Below are 25,997 nucleotides of genomic sequence, written 5' to 3'. Positions count from 1 at the left end.
CCTCACTAAGGGAGTACCTGTAGCTGCTATGGTGTTGACAGCAGCCACCAAGAAGGAATTTTCAGAGACATCCTTTTCTGTCCATCCTCCGAACAAAGACTCTCGAATGATGGACAGGTAGGGGAAACATGTCTTTTTATCAGCGATCTTTACACTGCGATCTCTGAACTACCTCACTCACTTCACAAGGCTACAGAGAGATCTCCTGAAAGAACTAGGATATACTCTATAAGGTACATTGGCTGCAGGGGTGAATGAGAAGTTCTCCTCCCATCTATCCACCTTAAATTCCATCGTCAACTCCTCCATGAGGCTGATCTCTTATACAGCTGATGGAGGGCAGCGGGTTCCGGAATGTCCCTTAGGAGACACTCCTGGATGCGCTTGTGCAATTTTACGGAGCCCTTTAAATCTACCTTTACTAATGCCCCTTTTGACGGTTCCTCACTCTTTGGCCCAAAGTAAAAGACACTCTCACCCGATGCGAGCAGGAAGAAAAAATTCTCTCTGCCATTGGAGTACGTTTTTCCGTACCTTCAAGACCTAATCGTAAAGTTTAGAAGAGTGGGAAAATGTGGTTCAGAAGATCCCAGAGAGTTTTCCAGGATGCATGGGGTGAATCCTTCCCCAGGGGCAGAGGGGGAGGTAACAACGGTAGATGCCACCTTAGAGGCAGAGGGGGCCCACAAAACCAGGGCGACCATGATTCCTTTTGCAGACGCCTCTATCAGTGCTCCTGAAAGGAGGCCCGACTGCTCTGCTCTGGAGGCAGTTGGGGGACGTTTATCTATGTACCCAGAAGCCTGGCAAACTATCACAAGAGACAAGTGAGTACTAAGAATAATATCCAGAGGATCTTCCATTCCCTTTTCCTGCCCTGTCCCACAGACCAGAACAATCCCAGATGTTCCACCAAATCTAAGGGCGCAAGCAACTATAGAAATTCAAAAGTTGCTGCACAAAAGAGTCTTCCAAGAAGTTCCTGCAGACCAAATAGGATTCGGAACTTACTCAAGATTCGTTTTGGTGCAAAAAGAACAGGGGACTGGAAACCCATATTAGACCAAAGCAATTTAAATGAATCTGTCAAGAAGTCAAAGTTCTGGATGGTGACACTGCAGTCTGTACTTCCCTTTTTAGGGAAAGATGATTGGATGTGCTTGATAGACCTTCAAGATACTTACTACCACATAAAAATGGACAGGGCATCGAGAAGGTATTTATGCTTCCGGCTAGGAGCCAGCCATTATCAGTTCCGAGCTCTGCCCTTTGGTCTCACTACAGCCTCCAGAGTGTTCACCAAATGCATGGCAGTAGTCACGGCTCACCTGAGGCATCTAGGATTCCGAGTGTTTCCCTGTCTAGATGACTGGCTCCTATCTGCCACCACCAAGCAGCTACTCCAACAAGCCAGGGATGTGACCTTGAAAATTTGCGCTCAGTTGGGTATTACAGTCAACTTTCAAAAATCTGCCTTGTTGCCCTGTCAACATATTACATTTATAGGTGCAGATCTAGACACCGCTTCCTTGATAGCACGTCTTCCAACAGACAGAGTTTCAGCACTCAGGCAACATATACTTTATCTTCTTCCCAAGACCAAGGTGAAAGCAAAGATAGTTCTAAAATTGTTAAGGACAATGGCTTCCACCATAACACTGGTTCCCCTCGCCAGAATGCACATGAGGATCCTTCAATGGCTTTTGTTCTCCCAATGGTCACATCAAGAGCTTCCTATGTCTCACCTTATCAGGATAACAGAATCATGCAAAAACGACTTAAGATGGTGGATACACTCCAGCCATGTGACCATAGGGAGACCCTTTGTTCCACAACCTTTAGCTACAGTGACCACGGACACTTCCCAGATAGGGTGGGGGAGGGCATTATCTGGGGAAAACAGTTCAAGGTATATGGCAAGAACATGAGCTCACTTGCATGTAAATGTCCTAGAGACGAGAGCAATGCTTCTTGCATTGCAAGCACTTCACAACTCTCTCCCTCTAGGGACAATTGTGATTCAGTCAGACAATATGTCTGTGGTTTGGTACATAAATAAGCAGGGAGGAACCAGATCTTACCCCCTTTGTCACGAGGCCCTAAGAGTTTGGCAATGGGCAGTTTCTTCCCAGCACTTTCTAGTAGCAATGCACATTCCGGGGAAGTCCAGCGTGATAGCAGACAAGCTGAGCAGGGCAATTCTAATGCCTCACGAGTGGTCTCTCAATTAGATCATTTTCCAAACATGAGGTCTGCCTTGCTGCGATCTTTTCACCACTCCCATGAATGCCAAGTGCAGCAACTACTTTACCCTAATCCCCCTGCTGGGGAGACACCAAGAGATGCACTTGCTCACGATTGGCCCTTGGGACTTCTGTATGCCTTTCCTCCATTTTCTCTCATACCCAGAGTCATTCAGAAAGCACAGACCTTGGGAAGCAGGATGATTCTCATTGCTCCTTACTGGCCTTGTCAAGTTTGGTTCCCCTTCCTTTGGCCTCATCTCCAGGAGAAGCCTTGGACTCTGGACCCAGTTCCAGACCTGCTGACACATATGTCAGGTGTGCTTCATCCTTCTCTCCACACCCTCAACTTGACAGCTCCACTTCCCAATTTAGTCAGGCTTCAGAATTTCACTCCAACAGTTAAACATATCTTGATGTCCTCTCATAAAGCTTCCACCAGGAAACTGTATTCTAGCAAATGGAAAAGATTTTCTTTCTGGGCTCAAAACAAAAACATTTTCCCTTTTTCTGCATCTGTTCAGTATATCTTGGAATTCTTGGAGGATCTCTTCCAACAGGGTTCAGCTGCAGCAACCATCAGAGTACAACTCGCTGCAATTTCAGATTTCCACATTGGTGATCCTACTTCAACTTAATGTCGCACAGATTGTGTAAAGCCTTCTTGAAGGGTGCCTCCTTATTAAGACCTCCCTTTAAGGAATTTTGTTCTATCTCATCTAACGTTACCACCTTTTGAACCTTCTTCATCTTCAGACCTCAACTTCCTTTCCTGGAAGACCATTTTTCTGGTTGCTATAACATCTGCCAGAAGGGTGTCAGAGTTGCAAGCCCTATTTATCAAACCACCATATCTGATATTTCATAAGGATAGGGTATCCCTACAAACTAATCCATCCTTTTTACCTAAAGTCTCTTCTTCAACTAACATAAGTCAATCTATTTTGCTTCCAGTGTTTTTCCCTAATCACAGCAACAAGATAGAATACAAATTACATCAAATGGACGTGCACAGACAACTCAGATTCTAATTGCATAGGACAAACGATTTTAGAAAATCTGATCAGTTGTTCATATCCTTTTCAGATGCAAAAAAGGGTAGGCCAGTTTCTAAAGCTACCCTTTCCAACTGGCTCTCAAACTGCATTACCTTCATCTATACCTCAGACAACAGAGATTTACCATTTAAGGTTAAGGCTCATTCCACTAGAGCACTAGCTACGTCTTCTGCCTTTCAGGCCAGAATTCCTATGGATAATATTTGTGCTGCAGCTACCTGGGCTTCTCCTTACATTTATCATGCATTATAAAGTGGATTTGGCCTCCAGGGACAGAGCCTCCTTTGGGACCACTGTGCTTAAAGGTGTAATCTCGTGAGCCACCCAGGGAAAATGTGCTAGGGATGCTGTCCCATCATTGTAAGAATGAAGGCGAGATAGGACAACATAACATAAAGAAGTTATGTACTCACCATAACTTTCCATGTTTGTTGTCCATCTCGCCGTTCATTCTTACGGACCTCCCTCCTTCGTTGAAGGTTGTGCTTTAGGCCCAGCAAGCCAGCATGTAAAAATCTACTGCCAATTATTAGCGGACCGGAGTTCCACTGTGGCGACCCCTAACTGGGAAAAAGCCAAAAGACACAAATATATATATATATATATATATATATATATATATATATATATATATATATATATGGGTCACCTTCAGATGCCCGAAATCGCATTTCACCGACACGGAATCCGACGGGTCGAAAACACCGACAACGCAGATGACCGACAAGGTGAGAACCCGACGAACTCGGTAAGTGTGCGATAGAGTGAGGGATTTAGCGTTAGGGAGCGGACAGGTAAGTGTGCGATAGTGAGGGACTGTGGGTTTAGGGGTGGGTTAAGTGAGTTAGGGTTAGGGTGCAGGTAGGGTGTGTGTGCGATAGTGAGGGACTGTGGGTTTAGGGGTGGGTTAAGTGAGTTAGGGTTAGGGTGCAGGTAGGGTAAGTGTGCGGTAGTGTCGGACCTTAGGGTTAGGGTTTGGGTTAGGGATAGTGGATATGTTATGTAGTGTACTGTGTTGTTTACGTGTAGTGTGTTGGTGTAATGGTATTCAGTGTTTTGCGTTGTCGGTATTTTTTGTTGTCGGTCTTTTGGTGTCGGTGATTTGTGTGTCGGCGGTTTGGCGTTTCGGGCATCTGAAGGTGATCCATATATATATATATATATATATATATATATATATATATATATAGTTCATTACAATTTCTTTTAGTAGTAGCAGCAAACAAGATCTGGGGAGTTACACCACTGCATCATGGGATACCTACTTGCCACAAGCCAAGTTTGAGTCTTTCAGCTGTGTATTCGGCTGAGTTGGAGCAGAGGATCGGCTCTGAACCCATCATTGTAAGAATGAACGGCGAGATGGACAACAAACATGGAACGTTATGCTGAGTACATAACTTCTTTTTCTGTACAGTAATAGATGTCCCAACATGTTTTGGTATTATGTAAGGTCTCACCATCCTTCCATTCATTGAACATTTTTTACTTCTGTTCAAACCCAGAAATGATAGCGCTAAGAATACCCAGTCTTTTGTTGCCATACTGTTCAAGAAAAGACACTAGTGAGTACATAGGTAACACACAGAAAATCCTCGTTTTTTGTTTGATTAATTTTTTGTAGTATAATATGTTCTTCATAAGAATCACTGCTGCAGTTGCCTGTTATATCCAGCTAAGAATATAACATCTGGCCAGCTTTCAAAACTTCAGGGCACCTCAAGGTGAGCTGACTTAAAGTCAGGTTTAGGCACTAGACCCTTTAGAGCTTTCCTACCACTGAAGAGAGTGCTCCTCTGCGGGCTTTTGAGGATCAGCAATCAGCTAATGCTATTCCATTGCTGGGAAAATAAGTCCCTGTCAGGGAAAAAGCCTTCCACTTTTTTCTGTGATATAAAATGTAATTTTTTTCTGTGAAACTTAATTAATTAAGCTAGGAAAAATGTTTTTAATGGCTGTTATGTTACTTTTTTCTACTTTTAAATGGGGACTTTACTTTCTTTACTTACATGGTAAAAAGTTATTAAACAAACTATTTTTTCCTGTGGTAAAACTTGTGTTATTTAACGTTTGTGGGCTGGGGTAAGTGTTTATTATGCTTTTATTCATCGTATTTTAACAGGGAAGAGGTTATTTTTTTTACAGCTTACCTGTTTTACTGACTATTGTTACTAGGATTTCTTGGGAATCCGGTACATTTACCAGCTTAACCATGGAGCAACCTACTAGTTCCTAAGTTCTTCATTTTTCCAGATAGAAAAAAAAATTGTTAAACAGCCACAGTGGACCAGAGTTAGAATGCCCTCTGCAGCTGTTGGAGTGCTTTTTGTTGGCAAGAGAAAGCTAATCTTGTTGGTCTTGTGAGAAGGGTCAAAGAATGCCACTCTGTCTAGACAGAAGTCTGTGCCCATCCCCACAGAGATTTTTGCTGGCAATAGTGGTGTTTTTCTTTAGAAGCTCCTGTCAAAAAGAAACACAAGTTTAAAACATGTCTTTTCCTATCTCAGTTCCTCTGAACAGGAGTTATTTACTGGGCTTATCTCTAGGTTAAGTGCAGGCACTTGACCCTTCCTGTATGGCTGTTTCTGGTAAAAGAAAAAGGGATTCTTAAATTTCTGAAGAGAATCAAGATTTTGAACCTCAAAATGACTGTGTAGGACAGAGTTTGTGTTTTCTCTGCAGATTTCGGAACCAGATTCTGAGGAGAGTTTGACTGAGGCCAGTCCCTTTGAAGGATTCTCTTTGTCTGAAACTATTTCCAGAATGAATCAGTCGTTTCTGTGGGAAAACAGTGATGTTTCCCAGTCCATCAGGAAGTATTATGATTTGTTACCACTGGAATTACAAGAACCTACTGCTATTCCTCCCATCCTGTCTACTTTGGAGGATGTTTTTGTCACACAGCCTGCACCTTCCTTGATGATGAACCTGCTGCCCACAAAAAAACAGATAGACTATATAAAGTGCATCAGTCTTCTACGTTTTTATACAGTCATCCCAGATCTGATCCATTGCTTTATTGAATCCACCTACTGCTAAACATTGTTACTTCTAATCTCTCTCTCCTTCAGACAAGGATGGGATGCTTCTGACAGGCTTGTGGAAAAAAAGTGTATTCTTCTGAAACACTTTTTAGAATTCTCAACTGTCAGTCCCATGTTTGAAATTTATACTTGCCTCTTGTGAATGTATGAGGAATATTTTGTCTGTTTTCTCATGTGAGGAAAAAACCTGCTTTGAGTAACATGGTTTCTTCTGTGAGTCAGTTGACTACATTATATTTGAAATGTGCATATGATGATGCCACTGGAACTTTTATGAAGACATTTCCTGGCTGGGTTCTCAAAACCTCCCAAAGGATGTCAAAAATGACATTTTGAATTCTACCTTGGATAGAGATCAAGTTTTTGGACCTTCTGCTTCAGAGGTAAGTAAAAAGTATGATGATAGAAGAAAGCTGATTCAAGTGATCTGTCAGATTTTTCAGCCCTCCTTCTTTAAATTTGCCAAGGGATTCACCATTCCCACTACAACTTTCTTTAAAAAGCAAATTAACCAGTCCAAGCAAACTGCTGGTAAGCAGATTTTTAAAAAGCAATGGCATGGAGGTTCCAAAAAGAAAGGAAGCCCCAAAACAAAGGACAGTCTAAATGACTATATGAAGGACTTATCTTCACCCTCTCACTCTGTCAGTCTCTTAATGCTTCCAAAATGTTTGAACCTCCATTTCCATCGAGGACATCACACTGTTTCAGACAGATGAATGCTGAGTATAATTCATTAATGTTACAGAAGGCATTGGGAGTTTCTCCCACCTTACCTGCCAGACCAAACTCTTTGATCTGAAGTAATTAACTTCATTTTTCTGCAACCTGTGGGTATCCAGATCCATATTGGATCTGAGCCGGCAACATTTTATCAAGCATCTGCTGCAAGCTCCTCCCCTTACCCATAATCCCACACCTCTCCTACCTTCCCCCAGATCTCATTTGCCACTTCATGCATACTCATATAGTAAGTGAAACTTTTGTTTCTTAAGTTAGTGTTTGAAAGTAGTAGTTTGTGATAGCCCTTCATCTTGTCGGTTTGTTTAAAAAAAAAAAAGTAGGTGTAGAAAGTTTGTGTTTCTTTCTTGTATAGAGTTGGCGTAGCCAACCCCTGAGTGTGTGTGTGTCTAGTTTAGCATTTGGCTCAGTGGAGTGTGTTATGGCTGACCAGCCTAAACCAATGTTCAAGAAATGCACAGTGTTGGCCACAAGCTTTCACCAGCTGATGGCCACATGCTGTGTGTTATTTGCCTTGGCGTTCCCCATCTTAGTTTGCCATGTGCTGTGTGCAGGGTTCAGTCTCAAAGCCCTTAAAGAGAGGAAGGCGAAACTGGTAGCCAATGGCCTTCTACCATTTTCTGCCTTAGAGACGACAGCCTTGACATCGGCTCCTGTAGCCGACCAACCTCCCCCCTCAGGCTGGGACTCAACCTCTCTCTAAACCTGCTGAAGCGGGGACAAAAGCTACAGATAAGGACAGAAAAGGGTAGAGAGGCACCGCAAGCGATCTGAGTGGGAGCCTTTTCCCAGTCCACCTGTGAACGTTGTTATGACCACTTCTCCTCGGCTCCATTCCCCGAGGTTCTCCCAGGAGCCAACGGAACCCTTGGATCGGAGGCCTTCTTCGAGGTCGTCTCACAGGGCCAGATCTGAGTCGGTCGCCTCCTTGCGGTCGACTCGGAGTCTATAGGAACTTGACGTGAACAGGATGATGCAGAGATTCATTCGGATCCAAATCCATATGGGAGTCTTGCCAGTCCCCTCTCTGGCCGGAGAGCGGACCTCTATGCCCTTCTTCCATCCTATCCCTCTTTCCCCGATCTGACCATTGGTCTCAGGGTTTATGGATCCTCGGAGGTGGGGGTTCGGCGCCGATGATTCCTCCAACCTTGACGCCAGCCATTACCTTGAGTTCCTCTGATCAGACTTGTATGGATCCGAACGACTCTTGGAGCTGAGAACAGGAAGCCGGTTCCAAGGGAACAGAGATTTCTTCAGCTCTGACTTTGTCGGATCCGAGCCGTTCCTTCGGAACCTTGGCTACCTTGGCCTCGGCCCCGATCCTCAAGATGGAGCTGGGGAGAACTTCTTTCTTGTTAGTTGCCATGGAGGTGCGCTGTCCTTCGGCCTTCGACGTGGTGGAGAGGGTTCTCTCAGGGATTGAGACCCAAGCCCATTGCCTTGGACTTGGCCCAGGCTGCCTTGGATTTGGTCATGACTCCCATCAGCTTGTCCCAGGGACAGCCTGTGCCAGAGGACCCTCAGGTGGATCCCATCGTGGAACACCCCATGACTTATGAGCCCTCTTCAGAGAGTCCCGCTGAGGAGGCCCCATGTAAGCATTCGTGTAAGATGAGGCACATGGACTCCTCCGAGTCCTTCACAGAAGATACTGACTTGGATGCAGGTGAGGGTTCGCCCAGGTCACCTCCCGAGGATTTCTCCTTTGGAGACATCATGGAAATCCTCCACCAGAGGGGAGGTTGGTCAGCCCCAAAACCCTCAACGGACGAGTCAGTGTTCTTGGAGGCCTTTGGCACGGGCCCATCTACATCCTGGGTGTCCCCTCCTGCAGATCAATTAGTGGATCTTCTCACCATGCGGGCATAGAAGGAGCCTGACACCATAGAGCCAATACCCAAATGCCCAGACAGGATCCTTTCTCCTCCCACAGACAGACATGCTTGGTACAAGGGATCCCCTATGGATGCTATGGTGGTGGCGGCTGCCACCAAGAGAGAACTGGCTCAGGAAAGTTCTTCGGTCCACCCTGCAGACAAAGAGTCTAGGGTGGTGGATCACTTTGGGAAGCAAGTTTTTTCTTCAGCAATGTTCTCCATACGAGCGCTGAATTATTTGGCACACGTCATTCCACTCCAACGAGACCTGGTCACGGAATTCGCTGTGTCGCCCTCAGAGTCCTTGTCGCCAGAGGACAAGCGGCTCTTCTCGATGAAAATGTCGACTCTGAAATCCGTTTCTAACATGTCCATGCACCTTTTTTCCCTTGCCACAGAAGGAGCGGCTAGGGTGGCTGGGACTGGCGTAGCTATGATGCGGCACGCCTGGCTCAGACTCTGTCAATTCGCGGATCCCTTCAAGGCATCTTTCACGAATGCTTCCTTTGACGGTTCCTCCCTTTTTGGGAAGTCAGTTCATGACACCTTAGTCCAGAGCAAGGACGGGAAGACTCTGTCTGCCATAGGAGTCCACTTCTCTAGCCCTCAAAGATCCTTTTCTAGGAATCAGAGAGGGCAAAAGAAGATGTGGTTCCAAAAATCTCAGTTTTTCCACGACACTCAGGACAACCCATCCCCTAGAGGCAGAGCGGGACAAGACAGATGCCTCCCCAGAGGCAGAGGGGGTCCGAGGAACTTTGGGTCGAGGGAGACCTTCTTGGACCGACCCGCACAGCAACCCTGATTGGTTGCCCGACTGTCCTACTCCAGAGACAGTCGGGAGAAAATTGTCATTGCACCTAACGGCTTGGGAGTCCATCACGATGGACCATTGGGTGTTCCAAATAATATCCAGAGGATACTCCATCCCATTCATCGCCCCATCTATACAATCAAAGCGCCTCCCAGATGTCCCACCCGCTCAAAGGGAGGTCGCAGCACATGAAATTTCAAAGCTGCTTTACAATCGGGCCATCGAATCAGTCCTCCCAGATCAGTGCGGATTAGGAGTTTACTCCAGGTTCTTTTTAATGCCAAAAAAGATGGGGGACCTCAGACCCATATTGGACCTGTCTACCCAGAACCTGTTGGTAGCCAAGCAGAAATTCCGGATGGTCACCTTACAGTCCATCCTACCTTATCTCCGAGGATGCGACTGGATGTGCTCGATAGACCTCTAAGACACTTACTACCACATCAAGATTTGCAGAAGCCCCAAGAGATTTGTTTGCTTCCGACTGGGAGCCAATCATTTCCAGTTCAGAGCCCTACCCTTTGGTCTCACCACAGCCCCCAGGGTGTTTACCAAGGTTATGGCAGTAGTAGCGGCTCACCTGAGGCTTCTGGGAATTCAGGTGTTCCCTTACCTAGACGATTGGCTCCTCGCTGCTACCACCAAGTGTCTACTTTGCATGGCCAGACACTCCTTCATGCATCTTGCAGTCAATCTAGGGATCACCAATAACATCTCCAAGTCCCGCCTAAATCCAACACAGACCTTGGAATTCATAGGGGCATGGTTGGACACTCTACTATTACAAGTTTTTCTCACTCCGGACAGGATCCAGAACCTACGGGCCCATGTGTCAGTGATCCTCAGCCCCAGGACACCGATGGCGAGCGACATTCTCTGTGCCATAGGTTCCATGTCAGCAGCAGTTTCAATTCTACCATGTGCATGCCTTCACATGATGGTGCTTCAGTAGACCTTGGCAGTTCAGTGCTCTTGGTTAGACCTCCTCATGGACTACCCTATATGGATTAGCAAAGCCTTCAAGACTTCTCTTCTTTGGTGGCTCCAATCACTGGAAATCTTGGCAGGTCGCCCATTCTTAACATCCCCAGCCCAAGCCACAGTGACCACGGACACCACCCAGCTCAGGTGGGGAGGCACTTTTTGGGAAGGACAGTCCAAGGCACATGGTCCCAAACCGAGACCAGATTGCATATTAATGTTCTGGAGATGAGGGCAGTGCTTTTAGAGTTGCAAGCCTTTCACACTGTTCTCCCCCAGGGGATGATTGCAGTTCAGTCAGACAACATGTCCATTGTCTGGTACATCAACAAACAAGGAGGGACCAGATCTTACCCTCTCAGCCGCGAGGCCATGAGAGTGTGGGAGTGGACGATTTCCACCAGTCGGTTTCTGATTGCAACGCAATCCCGGGACGCTCCAACATTTTAGCGGACAGATTGAGTCGGGCCATTCTAATGCCATACGAGTGGTCTCTGAAACAGTCAGTAGCAGAGGAGATCTTCCTAGCATGGGGTCACCCTTGCTGCAATCTCTTTGGATCTCCTTCCCACGCGAAGTGCAGCAAGTTCTTCGCTCTAATCCCCTCCCTAGGGAACTCCCCCAGAGAAGCTCTAGTCCATGCTTGGCCTCCCCGGTTACTGTATGCCTATCCCCCGCTACCTCTAATTCCGAAGTTTCTTGAGAAAGCTTACCGACTGGGGTGGAAAGTGATCCTCATTGCCCCATTCTGGCCTTGTCAAGTGTGGTTCCCCTTCCTCTGGTCTCATGCTCTAACTCCTCCATGGATTCTAGCTCCCTGCCCGGATCTCATATCTCATCCCTCGGGCATCAGTCTGACCGACCTGGACAGCTTCAAGCTGACGGCTTGGTTGCTCCAGTTTCCCTGATCACTGGGACTCCCGGTTTATCATCTTCGGTAAAGAGTATTCTGGTGGCATCCCTCAAAGCTTCCACTAGGAAGGTTTATCGCAGCAAATGGAAACGCTTCTCTATTTGGGCTTCTCAGAGAAACATAGATCCATTGACTGCCCCGGTTCCTGCAGGCTTGGAGTTTTTGTCATATATTTTTCAACAAAGGGCTAGTTCCTCCACAGTGAAAGTACAACTGGCAGCCATATCTAATTTTCATATTGGTGAAAATTTGAATGCTCTGGCCTCCTTGAGATTGTGCAAGGCCTTTCTAAAAGGTACTTTTCTCTTGTGTCCCCCGTTTAAGAATTCCGTTCCCCCTTGGGACCTTGCTTTAGTTCTGCAGGCATTGGTGGCATCCCCTTTTGAACCAGCAGCATCAGTAGATTTACAATTTCTGTCCTGGAAGACAACCTTTTTAGTGGCCATTACTTCAGCTAAAAGGGTTTCTGAGATCCAAGCTTCGTCTGCCATGCCCCCCTACTTGATTTTTCATAAAGACAGGGTTTCGCTTCACATGAACCCTTCTTTCTTACAGAAAGTAGCTTCTGAATCTATCATTAACCAGATGATTAATCTGCCTGTGTTCTTTCCAAATTTCCAAAACAAGGGTGAATATAAGCTGCACTTGCTAGATGATCATAGACAGCTTCGTTTGTATCTACACAGGACTAAGCAATTTCGTAAGTCTGACCAATTATACGTGTCCTTTTCTAGACCCTTTTTGGGCAAGGCCATTTCCAAGGTCTCCTTAGCCAGGTGGATTACACAATGTATACTGCAAGTGTATAGGGATAAAGGCCTATCCCCACCTGGTCCTATTAAAGCTCATTCCACCAGATCTATGGCAACTGCTGCTGCTTTTTGGTCTAGGGTTTCTCTGGATGATATCTGTGGAGCAGCGACCTGGGCAAGGTCACATACATTCATCTCTCATTATAAGTTGGATTTGATCTCGAGAGGGAGAGCATCCTTTGGCTCTGCAGTGCTCAGGAATATCCTTCCATGAGGGCCTCCCAGGAGTTTTGGTAGCTGGGGACTCTGTCCCACAGGTTGCAGATAAATGAAGTTAACTACTTCAGATAAAGAAGTTATGTACTCACCATAACGTTCCATCTGAGTAGTTATACTTTATTTTATGCAAGCATCCCTCCCTCCTTCCCCCGAACCTGTTCTAGGTTAACATTATTGAGCTGCTAATAGTTTGGTTAGTGGCAAACTCGATCTGAGGGAAGGTAGGAGAGGTGAGGGATTATGGGTAAGAGGAGGAGCTTGGAGCAGAGGCTTGATAAAATGTTGCTGGCTCGGATCCGATGTAGATCCGGATACCCACAGGTTGCAGAAAATGAAGTATAACTACTCAGATGGAACGTTATGGTGAGTACTTATCTTCGTTTTTCCCTGTCTATCATCCAGGGTATGCTATCTCAAGGGATACAAGAAGCTGTCCCTCTTTCTGAGTTATGAGAAGGGTTTTATTCAAGGATGTTTCCTGTACCAAAGAAAGAAGATTCTTGGTGACCAGTTCTGGACCTTTCCTTTCTGACCCTGTTGTGATAATGCCCAAGTTCAAAATGTTGTCACTTCACAGGCTTTTACCCCGTATTCCCCCATTTAAGTTTTCTAGTGACCCTAGATTTAAAAGCTGCACATCACCACAGTTCTGTAAATCCACATTTCAGACACTTCTTAAAGTTGTGTGTGTCTGGATCACATTATCAGTTCTTGCATTACCCTTTTAGGGTGTTCATGAAATGTCCAGCACCTGTGATAACCTACTGCAGACTGCAAGGTATTCACTCTTTTTTATTTGGATGACTTGCTTATCTTTGTAGTGTTTTTTTAAAGGGTCAGTAATCTCTCAATTGGGTAAGGGATGTCCTTCAAAGGCTGGGGTTCCAGGAGAACTTTCAGAAGTCTTTTCTGACCCCTTCACTTAGAATTGTTTTTTTAAGATATCTCCTGGTCACTTTAGTTAAAAGAACTTTTCTTCCAGAGAAAAAAAAATATCTGTATTTAGATATATTCCTCAGGTTTTCCAGTTAGACTTTCATCTGAGCAAGGGAATTCCTCAGGATGTGGGGTCTCATGGCATCTGCAATACTCGTGATACCTGTTGCTGGACTCCACATAAAAAAGTTTTAATGGCACCTGAAATGTCTGTGGTCCCATCATCAGCATTCCTTGACTTTTTAGATTCCAGTTTTGGGGTGTGTGAAAAGACACACTGTGGTGGAGACACAAAAATTTTCAGTATCCAGCACTCATTCTTCCTTCCTGCTGTAGCACAGTTAGTCACAACAGGGACCTTAGACTTTGCATGGAGCACAGTGTTTATGGGAAAAATGTTTAGTCTTTGAAACAGAGAGAGAGAGAGCAAAACACACAAACATGAAAGAGATGTTAACTTTATAAACACTCTCAACTCTTTCAATCATCTGTGGTCCTCTGGACCTCTACAAATGTTTATAGACAGCACCCCAGTGATGTGGCACATAAACAAGTAAGGGGTAACCTGACACGGAAAATCATATATTGGTAAATGAAAAGGTTTTCTAGTTGGTGACAAGAAAAGAACCAGCACTCATTCAGGGCTAGTCTTCTTTGGTCTGACATTATTTGTGCAAGTTACTATCCTATGCCCTGTCTTACTCCTCAAGTCAAGGTTCATTTGTAGGGCATTTCAGCATTCTGCCCATGGATACCCCACTTTCAATGCAGTCTCATGTGAAATGTTTTTAAAGGGGAGTTACTTCAAAGCCTACCAGAAAACTGTTGGCTCCTTTTTGGGATCTTAATTTAGTGTTAGAAAAAAAAAACACTCTTGCTCTGCTTGAATCAGCTCATCAGACTGACTTGAGGTTCTTGACATGGAAAACAGTCTTATTTATTGCAGTGACTTCTAAAACAAGAGTATCTTGAATTCCAAGTGTTTATGGTGAGTCATTTTAAACAAAGATAGAGTTTCTGTAAGAACCAACTCTTCAATTTATGCTTAAAGTGGTATCCAAATTTACATTAAACCAAGTTATTCCCCTCACTGTCAAAACCAAAAAAAAAAAAAATGAGGAAGAAAGGATACCCCGTACCTTCGATGCCCACAGATAACTCGGGTACTATCTTGACAGAGCAAAATCTTTCCAAACTTTTGATCAGTTTCTTGTAAAGATAAGAAAAAAGGACAACCGATGTCAAAGCAGACTGTTTCTAAATGGTTGTGTCATGTTTTGTTTATTTTTTTGTATTTTTTAGTTAGTTTTTAAAACAATAATTAAACAAATCAGTTATAAAAAAAATAAATAAATAACTATTTACATAGGTCGACATCTGATCAGTACATCAAAGTTCTATATTAATAATGATTAATATTTTTCAAGCAAGTCTTTAAATGTAAGCCAAAATTTATATGAATGTGTAACATTAGAAGTTCTCATCTTTTACAGTATGCAGTTCACTACTGCAAATAATTTTTGCAGTACTAATAAATTCAACAGTAGAGAGGAACACTTTACTTTTCCAATTTTTAGTAATTACTTTTCTGGCTATAGCAAGAATAGACCAAAGAAGAAGCACTTGGGTTTTGGAATTATCTGAGGAATTGGAGCACTAAATAAAACTAAAGATTTAGAAATATTACCTCTATCTGACCACAGAGCTTGAATAAAGTTGTTAATTTTTTTTCCGAAAAGGGGAGATTACTTCACATTCATATACCATGTGTCCAATCAACTATTATTTCAGAATCACATCTCCAGCATTTAATTCTGTTTGATTTATACATAATTGTAATTTTGTTAGGAGTGACAAAAGCTCTGTATAAAAAGTTCCAAGTGAAAAATTTCCAATATAATGAAGATAGTTTTATCAGTAGATTTTACTTTTAATTTCTTGTATTCTTCAGAGAAGTTTTTATTATAAATTTTAGAGAAGTAGTTCCAATAGGAATTGTCTAAATATGTAAAATCTTACTTAAGAATTTTATAAATTTCCGACAAATGTGATTTATTTTTCATGGCATTATTATTGATATTTATTAAGAATTTCAATAATTTGGGGAACAATTTCTTATCAAGGTTAAATATCTTATTTACCTCTGTGTTTACAAAGTCTCTAAATATTTGTAAAATTAACAAATTCTTAGACTCTTTATTGTATTTGGACCTTCTTAAATGTTCAACAGTATATATATACATATAAAAAAATCATTTAAGAATTGATGCCAATAAATTAAATTACTTTGTTGTTTTAATACTAGCATTTTGTTGAGGTTGTGGGTTTCTAAGCAGTCATATGTACATGCAGTTAGAAAGGGAAAATATTAAGTCTTTAATACAATGGTTAGAATATGTGAACTTTTGGAAAGAAGAAATGATGTTATTTAAATAGGGAATTTACAAAAAGCACACACTGCACCAAATGATGAATTTCAGGTAGTCATCCAATAGAGGCTGTCCAATTCAAAAATCCACAAGTCTCAGCCGTTCACTTCAACAGTTTATTAAAAAACACACAGCACAAAAGATATTGGATTAAGCGCTTTCATCTCTTATCCAGAGACTTCATCAGAATCAAATACCAGCTGTCCAAGACTCCACTACCCGCTTAGCAGACACTTTTTTCACTCGAGACATGGACCTTGCTTTGGGATCTTGGGTTCTTCCTCCTTGATTCATAAAAATAAAAAATTTGTACAGGAGTCTTCAGCCTTAAAGCTGACTTCCTCTTTTACTCAGCCTGTGCTGTGGCCATTTCTGATACCTCAGTCTGCTCATCTCTTTCTCTCAGTCCCTCTGATGTTGCTTCTTAAGAAGCCATAGACAGTGAGACAGGCACATCTTCTATGGCTGTTCAACTGTCTTCTTTGGGCAAGGGAGAATCACAGTTGGTGGCATTTGGGGTGGTGGATACTGCTCTACTGAAAAAACAGGATGAGGAGCCTAATTCCTGGATAAAGGATTGTCCTTGGTGTCACTCTTTTTCTGGTGGCATTTCTGATACCTCAGTCTGCTCATCTCTTTCTCTCAGTCCCTCTGATGTTGCTTCTTAAGAAGCCATAGACAGTGAGACAGGCACATCTTCTATGGCTGTTCAACTGTCTTCTTTGGGCAAGGGAGAATCACAGTTGGTGGTATTTGGGGGGGTGGATACTGCTCTACTGAAAAAACAGGATGAGGAGCCTAATTCCTGGATAAAGGATTGTCCTTGGTGTCACTCTTTTTCTGGTGGTGGGGGATCTGTTTTTATTTTAATTTGCAAACGCTGTTTTTTCTGTGCTGTTTTTTAATAAACTGTTGAAGTGAACGGCTGAGACTTGTGGATTTTTGAATTGGACAGCCTCTATTGGATGACTACCTGAAATTCATCATTTAAATAGGGAATTTGAAAAGAGGGTGTAATACCATTTATGCAAAAATCTTTTAATAGCCAGACAAAACTATTAGGTACAATTTGTTTATGACTGTGATATATTTATTACTTACTAATAATATTTCTTGATGTATTTGTTTCCATTTTGAATCATAAGATGAATTTATCTGCAATGGAATAATTTACAATTGTTGAAGTAGCTTACAATTGAATATCTGGGAATCCTATTCATAGGTTCATAGGTTCATAGGTTCATACTAGGCTATCTGCCCGAGGGCATTTACAAGCCTAGCCCATAGTTTTGTGGCTTACGCCACCCCTTTAGTATGGGGAACTATACCCATTATTTTGCTGTGCCTCTGTCGAGCAGTGACACTGAGGTAATCCCTGGGGTATATCTGCGATCTCCCATCCATTGGTCAAGATTTCTCTTGAACAAGGCCAGCGAGGTGCTCTGCCTCACATATACCGGGATTTTATTCCACAGCATAGGGAGTCTTTGGGTGATGAATCTATCCCTCCAGCACGTCCTACTAATAGCCATGTCGAGGTTTAAGTCTCCCGCCCTTGTGGCTCTGACGGATCTAGATTTTTTGAGGTGAAGCATATTCATCAAATCTGGGTTTGACATGGCCTTGTATGTTAGGCAAAGGTCACCTCTGAGCAAGCGGTAAGCGACTGAATAGAGCTGGAGTACTTTCAGTTGGGCAGCATAGGACAGATGTTTGAGACCCTTTATCCTTTTGGTGAGGAACTTTTGTGGCCATTATCCCAACCTTTTTCTGTGCCAATCAAAGGAAACTCTTGGTTTATTAGGATACCAAAAAATAAGGGTCTATATTACAACAACGAATGCTTAAATGTTCGAATCTTTAAAGGTCGACCTTTACAGATCGAACAGTTAAATGTTCGAAGTTGTAAAAACATAAATTAAAAAATAAACAAATACAAGGAAAGGGTTATAGCAGGAAGCCCCTGCACTTACCCACTACATAAATATACCAACTCCGAAATCGTACTTCAGTGAACTACAGTGCGGAAATGGGAAATTTCCCATTCCCTACACTGTAGTGCAGTCTTGGAGTTGTTATATTTAAGTAGGGGGGTGGAGGGCGGCTTGCCCCCCTGCATAAACCCTTTAGTTTTTTTTTTTGTTTGACTTGTGATTTTTTTTTTTAATTTTTAAAGAAATTCAAACTTCTGTCTGTAAAGGTTGACCTTTAGAGATTCAAACTTTTAAGCATTTGTGGATCTAATATAGCCCCAAAAATAAGTAAAATATTATTTATCTTCTTCTTCAAATTTTTGGTGGAGATAGCACTAAAGGTTGTAAGGCAAACAATATTTTAGGGAGAATTACCATCCTTAATATGCATTAGTCATTTGTCCATGATAACGAAGAATTTATTCCAGTTTGTGACTACATTTAATGTTATCAACAATCTGTTGAAAGTTTGCTTGTATCATTTCTTTACTATTAGACATTATGGTTATACCAAGGTATTTCATTTGATTGCTATTCCAATTTGTAGTTAGAATATTTTTGTATGATTTTTTATTAATTAATAATGTACTTGTTTTATTCTGATCAAATCTTAAGTTTGAGATTTCTTCACACTGACTCATAGAATTAATTATATGTTCTAATGAATTTTTTGTATTTCCTATTGTTTGTAAAATATCCTCAGCAAATAGTTGAATCTTTAGTTCAACATTTTCTTTTATTTTGTTACCATTAATGTTCTTCTTGGATCTAATACTATTACCAAAGGGTTCTGTAGCTAATGCAAAAAGTAAAGGTGATAATGTACAGCCTTGTTCTGTGTCTTTTTGTAATTTAAAGGAATTAGAAAGAAATGAACCTATTTTAACATAACCACAAGAGTCATTGTACAACTGAGAAATTACTCCAATTAGCTCAGGAGAGAAATTCTATACTTTAAGTGTTTTCAACAGAAACAACCAATTAACTGAGTCAAAAGCCTTATCTAAATTGAAACTAATGATAGAAAGTTATTTTTTGTTTTTTATTTGCATAGTCTATTAATGTATGTATTCTTATTATATTATCCTGTACGTGTCTGTTTAAAATAAACCCAGTTTGATAATTGTTAATCAGTTTAGATACAAGTAGATTAATTTTGTTAGCTAAAATGGACTTGAGCGTCTTATAGTCCACATTTAAAAGTGAAATGGGTCTTTATGATGAACATTTTGTAGGATCCTTATCTTGTTTTAAAATAGTTGATATAAGAGAATATTTCCCTAATGGGGGGAATTCAGCAGTTTTTATTTCTCTATATACCTTATTTAATATTTAACTGCATCATCTGGTAGTATTTTATATAGTTCTGGTATAAGGCTGTCTAAGCCTGGCTCCTTATTATTTTCTAACTTTTTTATTTGATCTTTTATTTCTGTTAAAGTGAATGGTCCATCAGTTTTTTTATTTGTTAACTTAATTTATTATTTATATTTTCCCTTAGAAACATTTCAACTATATCGTCATTATTTAATTTGTATTTTTATGTATATTTTCATAAAAATATTTTAAAGCCCGCAATAATACCTTTAATATCTGTTCTATTCTCTCTTTTATCATTTATGTGTTGTAATTTCTTTGATATAATTTAGTTTATTAATTTTCTTTGAACTAAGAGCAAGTTTATGCAAGTTTAAAAGGTTTGCTGAGCATGCTTGAAGTTTAAGTTTTTCCGGGTTTATTGAAACTTTATGATTAAGAGTTTTGACATATTTTGTATTTTTTTTTTTTTAGTTCAGACTGACTGACAATGTCATTTGGTTTACGATTTAACTTTAATGTGTCTATTTTGGCCTGTAGTGTATTCAATTCTTTGTCCCATTCTTGTTTTACTAATATACCAGTTTGTAACTCTTCCATTTAAATAAGCCTTTAGTGAATCCCACGGGACAATGTCAGTTACTTCACCATTCATGTTTATTTGTAGGAAATTTTTGATCTCTTTAACATACCAATCCTTCAATCCTTTTTATTTTAATAATGTATGCAGGTATAGCCTGTAATATATTAGAGTGCTAGTTTTTAAAATAATATTAATGATTATAGAATTATGGTCTGATAATGGACATGAAACTATTGAAATGTCTCTTATATGTGATAACAGATTGAGACAACAGTTTTATCAATATTTGTTTGTGTTCCATATCTGCATGAATAATAGGTAAATTGAAGTGAGGTTTTTCCTTAACTTATATTTATTTATTTTGACATTTGTTGACCGGGTATGTTTGACTAAGCATGAGCCCATTTTCCGAGGAGGCCCGGGGTGAAAAGCTCCAAAAACTTTATTCATTAAAGATACAAGTACTAATTAAGAGAATATAAAGCATAGATATGAAAGTAACTATATGGACAATCAAGAATTTATGGGTACATTACATTATAGCTGAGTCTGGAGGAATTGGAGTAAAAGAGTACAAACAGACAATGTTAGTTACTGTAGAAGTTAGTAGGGTAGGTAAACATGGTCAGAGATACAAATATTAGAGGAAGGTTACAACCCAGTTGAGTAAATTAGAGGAATGATACAACCTAGTTGAGTAAATTAGAGAATTAGAGAATGGAGTATATGGGTAAGGGAGAAAGGAAGTAAGAGTAATGTGTGTATGCAGTTAGGTTAGGTGTTAGCAGGGTCAGAACCAGGCATTCATAGAGTATTTTTGAATTCATGAGCATTGGATATAGTCCTGATGGATAGGGGTAGTTTATTCCAAGTTTGGGCAAGTGAGTAGCTATAAAGAAGTTCTTTTGGGCTTGAATATTTCCAAGTGTAGTTGGTCTGAGCTCCAGAGAGTCCTAGTTGTAGGAGTGTAAAGAGAGATGAGGGTGGAGATGCCAGGGCAGGAGGTAGATTTGTTGAGGATGGAGTGAATGATAAGCAGTTGGGTTAGTAGGAGTTTGTGGGGGAATTCTAGCCAGTTAAGAGATTTGAGAGAGAAACAGTGGTGAGAGTGATAGGGCAGGTTTGCAGCGAACATAGCTACTTTATTGTAGGTGAGTTCAAGCATAGTTTTTAGTGAGGATTGAAGGTTGGTTAAGATTTGTGAGCTGTAAAGAAGAATAGGAAGAAGGGGGGCATAGGCTAGGGATAGTTGGGAGTCTTTGGGGAGGAATTTTTTATTTCTAAAGAGGAGAACACGTTTTTGGTGTGTCTTTTTATGCAGTGGTGAATGTGCTGGTCAAATATGGGTTGATCATCTAAGATCACACCAAGGAGCTTGTTTTTTGTTTCAACATTAATGACAGTGCTATTAAGAGATGTTATAGAAAAGTAGGTTTAAGATGAGTGAGAGATTTTGGGAGGAATAAGAGAAGATTTTTTTTTGGGGGGGGGTTGAGTATGACTTGATTATCGGTAAGCCAATTTTCTTCAGAGTTGAAAGAGTTTAGAGTTAGGCTACGAAGGTCAGAGAGATTGCCTGAAATGGAGATGATTGTAGAGTTATTAGAGAAGAATGAGAGAAGGAAGGGTGGAGACAGTTAGTAAAGATGCTGGTCCTAGAATGAAGCCTTGAGCTTGAGAAACGCCTATTTTGATGGGGGAAAAGGGAGGGAAGGACGAGAGGCATTTTACAGACTGCTGTTTGTTTGATAGGTAGCTAGAGAACCGTGAAACAGTAGTATTAGAGAAGCTAAGTTCAGACAATTTAGAAGGTAGCTTGGGGTGAGAGACAGTGTTGCATGCTTAAGAGAGATCAAGGAAGAGAGAAGGAAATACGTTTGTTATTGTCTGTGGCTTGAGAGATAGTTTGTGTGGAGGAAATAAGGGCCATAGATGTGCTATGGTTAGGTTGGAAACCATGCCGGGTGAGGGTGAGTAGATTTTCTAGAAGAAGATAGTCTATAAGCTGCTTATGTACACATTTTTCGAGTATTTTAGAGGGGGGGACAGGATGGCTATAGGCCAGTAGTTTTGAGAGTTCAGTGGAGTGACCTCCCTTGTGGATTGGTATAATGAAGAAATGTTTCTGGGTAGAGGGAACAGTAGTTTCACGGATAGATTGGTTACTAAGGATAGAGATGGGGTAGGCTATAGAGTTAGCGGTAAGCTTAAGGAAGAAGAGAAGTAGGTTATCTGTAGAGGTGGAGCAAGGTTTTAGTTTACTAAGCAGAGTTTTGATGTAGCTTGTGGGAACAGGTTTGAGTGCGAAGGTGACCTTGTGGTTGTGGAGTGGGGATAAGAGAGGTTAGAAGAGTTGCTGTTCTGGGTTAATTTACTGATAGAGGCAGTGAAGAAGGAGTTAAGTAAAGTGGCAGTTTCTAGGGGAGTGTTGTTAGGGCAAGGGTGAGGTGTAGAGGGGTTACCAAGATGAAGGATCTTATTGTTAGTGTTCCAGGATTACTTAGGGTTGCTAAGATGGCTTGTCTGAGGCTGAAGGTGGAAATGTTTCTTGTCATGTGTTTTTTGGTGAGATTTCAAAGTTCTTTGTAGGTTTGGTGACGGATGGGAAATTTAGATTTTAGTCAGTTTTTCTGGGCTTTGCCCCTTTTAGGATCATAGGAGATTACTAGGCTAATGACCCGGAGGTCATTATAAGCCTAGCCATTTCATCCCAGTTTGTAATACCATAGAAATGCTAGTCAATATCCAAGATTGCATTTAGTGATGACTGCCCATGTCCAGGAAGGTTGTGGATGCTATCCTCGGTAAGAATTTATGGTGTCCTATTCACTCGTCCAGGTTCCTCTTGAACAGTGTCATAGAGGTGCTCTGTTTCACATGAATTGGTAGTCTGTTCCAAAGACACGGCAGTTGCTGAGAGATAAATCTGTCCCTCCAGCATGTCCTATTTAAGTCGCAGGCCATATTTAGGTCCCTGGAACTGGTAACCCTAGGCCGATTGATTTACGGATATGCAGCAAATCATTAGGTTTGGGTCTTGGATTGCTCTGTAGGCAAGGTATAAGTCTCCCCAAAGATGTCTGTATGATAATGAGCATAGTGACTGGTACCTTAGTTGGTCTGTGTAAGGCACATGCTGGAGCACCTTGATCTTCTTTGTTTGAAACCTCTGCGGTCTCTCTAACTGCTTCAGGTGCTTAGTACGGTACATGCTGAATGGGGCATTATACTCTATGGGACAGATAAGTGCCGAGTATGGGGGGGGGGGGTTATAACTTCTTTTGCCCTCGAGGTGATGCCTTTACTAATCAAGTGTGCTACCTTCCTGACTACAGTACACACATGGTGGTCGAAGTTAAGGTCGGTTTCATCTTGTGATCCCAGGTACCTTATCACATCATGGGTATTAGGGTATTGTTGTTGATCTGATAGTGTGAAGGGACATTGTTTGTGCCGAAGGGAATGATGCATTTCTTTTAATTCGGTTTGAGACTGTGACTAATACACCAGTCTCCAGACACCATTCGCTGGTTTGTGTGAGATCCTCCTGGAGTATACTGACATAATTTGGTGATTCAGTGATTGCATGTAGTTTGCAGTCATGTGCAAACTTGGTCAGCCACAACCCCTTAGTTTTGACCTGAACTTCAGAGAAGTATATACTAAACAGTAGGGGGCCCAGCACTGAACCCTGTGGCACCGCACCGGTAACAGGTCTGCTGGTTGATGTGGAGTCACCCACTCTGATAGTGTGTGTCCGGTTTGTGAGCCATTTGGCAACCCATCTTACAACGAAGGGGTTTACATTCACTTTGCTAAGTTTATCAGTAATGCCTGAATGTGGGATTGTATCAGAAGCCTTTGCCAATTCAAGGTATGCTGTGTGCACAGATATGCTCTTATCAGTGGCCTTGGTCACACTTTCAAAGAAATTTACCAGATTTAACAGGCAAGATCTGCCTTTCACAAAGCTGAATTGGGTAGGATCTAGGGTTTGGAGGTCACCGATATCTTTATTTATGAGGTCCATAATAATACATTCCATGATCTTACAGATGAGGCTAGTCAGGCTTATGGGTCTGTAATTTCCCCGGGTCTGCTGCTGGGCCACCTCTGTGGAGGGGAGTAACTGTAGCTGTTCTCCATTCCGCAGGAACAAAGCCTGTGGTTAGGCTATGATTGAAAAGGTTACTTAGTGGTGATGCTAGTTCATGTTTTAGCCTGTTTAGAAGACAGCCTGGGATGTCGTCTGGTCCTGTAGAGGTTGTGTTTTTTGTCTTGGCACTGCTTTGAGGACCTGCTCTTCAGATATGTAGGGTAGGGGGAGTTTGGGATAAGGTTTGTTGTAAGTTAGCAGGGGATAAGGGAGTGAAATTTTTGCCAAACCTGTCCGCTAGCAGATTTGCTGTTTCTGTGGGGTCAGGGTGTGTGATACCAGTGGCCACTAGTTCTGCACATGCTTGGGTCCTATCCTTTAGGTTACGTACACAGCTGTAAAAGGCCTTATGGTTATCCTTGGCTGTACTTGCTAAGTTTCTCTCAAAGTAGCCCTTGGAGGATTTGACAAGTTGTCTTATTTGCCTGTTGAGGCTGAGGAGTGTGCTTTTTCATTGTTGGGGCCTTGCTTTTGTTTTCATGGACAGTAACTTTTTACGTTTATTGTAAAGTTTGTTGATGCTGGACGTATGGCAGCTTGTTTTTACTTGGAACTCTGGCTTTGGTTCTTTCTGGTACAGATGAGTTTATACAATTATGCAAGTGATTGTACAGGACTTTAGTGTAAGCTTCGGCATAGTTACCATTTCCATTTTGGGATGAGGCTTGGAATGCATTTATACCTTCACCTAGGAGGGTATAGTTTGCCTTGGTGAAGTTTTTTAGTCTTATTTCACCCTTTGTGAGTTTTGGTGTTGGCGTCAGCTCTAAGGTGACTTGAGCATAAGTGAGTGAGTAGATTGTCACAGCCAGGGTGCAAAGAGGGATTTTACTCTAATTTTTCCTAAGGGGAGCAAGGGAGTTAAGGATATCAAGAAAATGTGGTTGAGTTTGTGAACTGCATTGTTTAGAGGTAAGTATGTGAGGAAGAACCAGTCAGTAGGGGAGAGTCTGGAGCTGAATGCATCAGGGTTGAAATCAGAGAGACTATGACAGTGTTTGAATTTGTGAGGCTTAATATGTTGAAGGGAGTATTTTTGTATACAGATTGGAGACTGGTCACTTAGAGAATCAGGGAGAGTTTTATGGTGGTGATATAGGTGAGGATTGGATACCAGGATCCAGTGAAGAATGGAACTGGAGTTGATTGCCTTGCTAGAGTAGGTAGAGATAGTGATAAGCTGGGTGATGCCTTGAAGATTAATACTAGAGTTAGGGGAATTGGTGGTTAGGGTTTTTCAATCAATGCTGACGTCACCTAGTATTGTAGTTTCATTGGATATATTTTGAGTGATCCAGGAGACAATATGTTCCAAGTTGGGGATGTTATTACCTGTGGATGTATATAGTAGCAATTGTTAGTTTTTTGTGATTATTAAATTTGCAGTTGACTGGTAGGAGTTCTGCAGGGTGAAAATTGGGAAGTGTGATGGACAAAGGGGACACATTTAGCAGGTCAGAGTAAATTATAGCTGCACCTCCTCCTTTTTTATGGACTCTGTCTAATCAGAATATGTTGTATTTTGGGGGAAGAAGTTCATTATCTATGATGTGAGGTTTGAGCCAAGTTTCTGTGGAGTTATTATGTCAGGAGAGTAGTGGACCATCCAGGCATGAAATTCAGTAACTTTATTAAGAATGCTGTGTATATTTAGTGAGAATAGCGTTAGGCCTTGGTTGTGGAGTTAGGGGGAAGGGGGTTGTTAAGGCAGGCTTTTAGGAGCATCAAAAGAGAGGGGGGCCTGGGTTTGGGTGTGCATCACCTAACAGGCATATGCTTTTGATGGTGAATAGAAGAGTAGGAATCTTAAGACAGTAGCAGTGATATTTAGGTTTAGTTTTTAGGAGGTATGAAGGGTGGAGGGTTGATTTGGTTGTGGATGTGTGTCTGAGATGTTG

The 25,997-nt window shown here is 41.8% G+C and overlaps 1 protein-coding gene across 3 annotated transcripts in view; it reads left to right on the top strand.

Moving 5' to 3' along the window:
* ERMARD (ER membrane associated RNA degradation) overlaps positions 1–25,997 on the top strand; it is a 1,319,361-nt gene that overhangs the window by 1,238,177 nt on the left and 55,187 nt on the right. The gene's annotated exons all lie outside the window — the stretch shown is intronic.

The sequence above is a fragment of the Protopterus annectens genome, chromosome 1.part0 (genome assembly GCF_019279795.1).
Source record: "Protopterus annectens isolate FY-2018-M chromosome 1.part0, PAN1.0, whole genome shotgun sequence".
NCBI lineage: Eukaryota > Metazoa > Chordata > Ceratodontiformes > Protopteridae > Protopterus > Protopterus annectens.
Note: the sequence above shows the minus strand (reverse complement) of the source record. Positions and strands in the feature narration are given on the sequence as shown.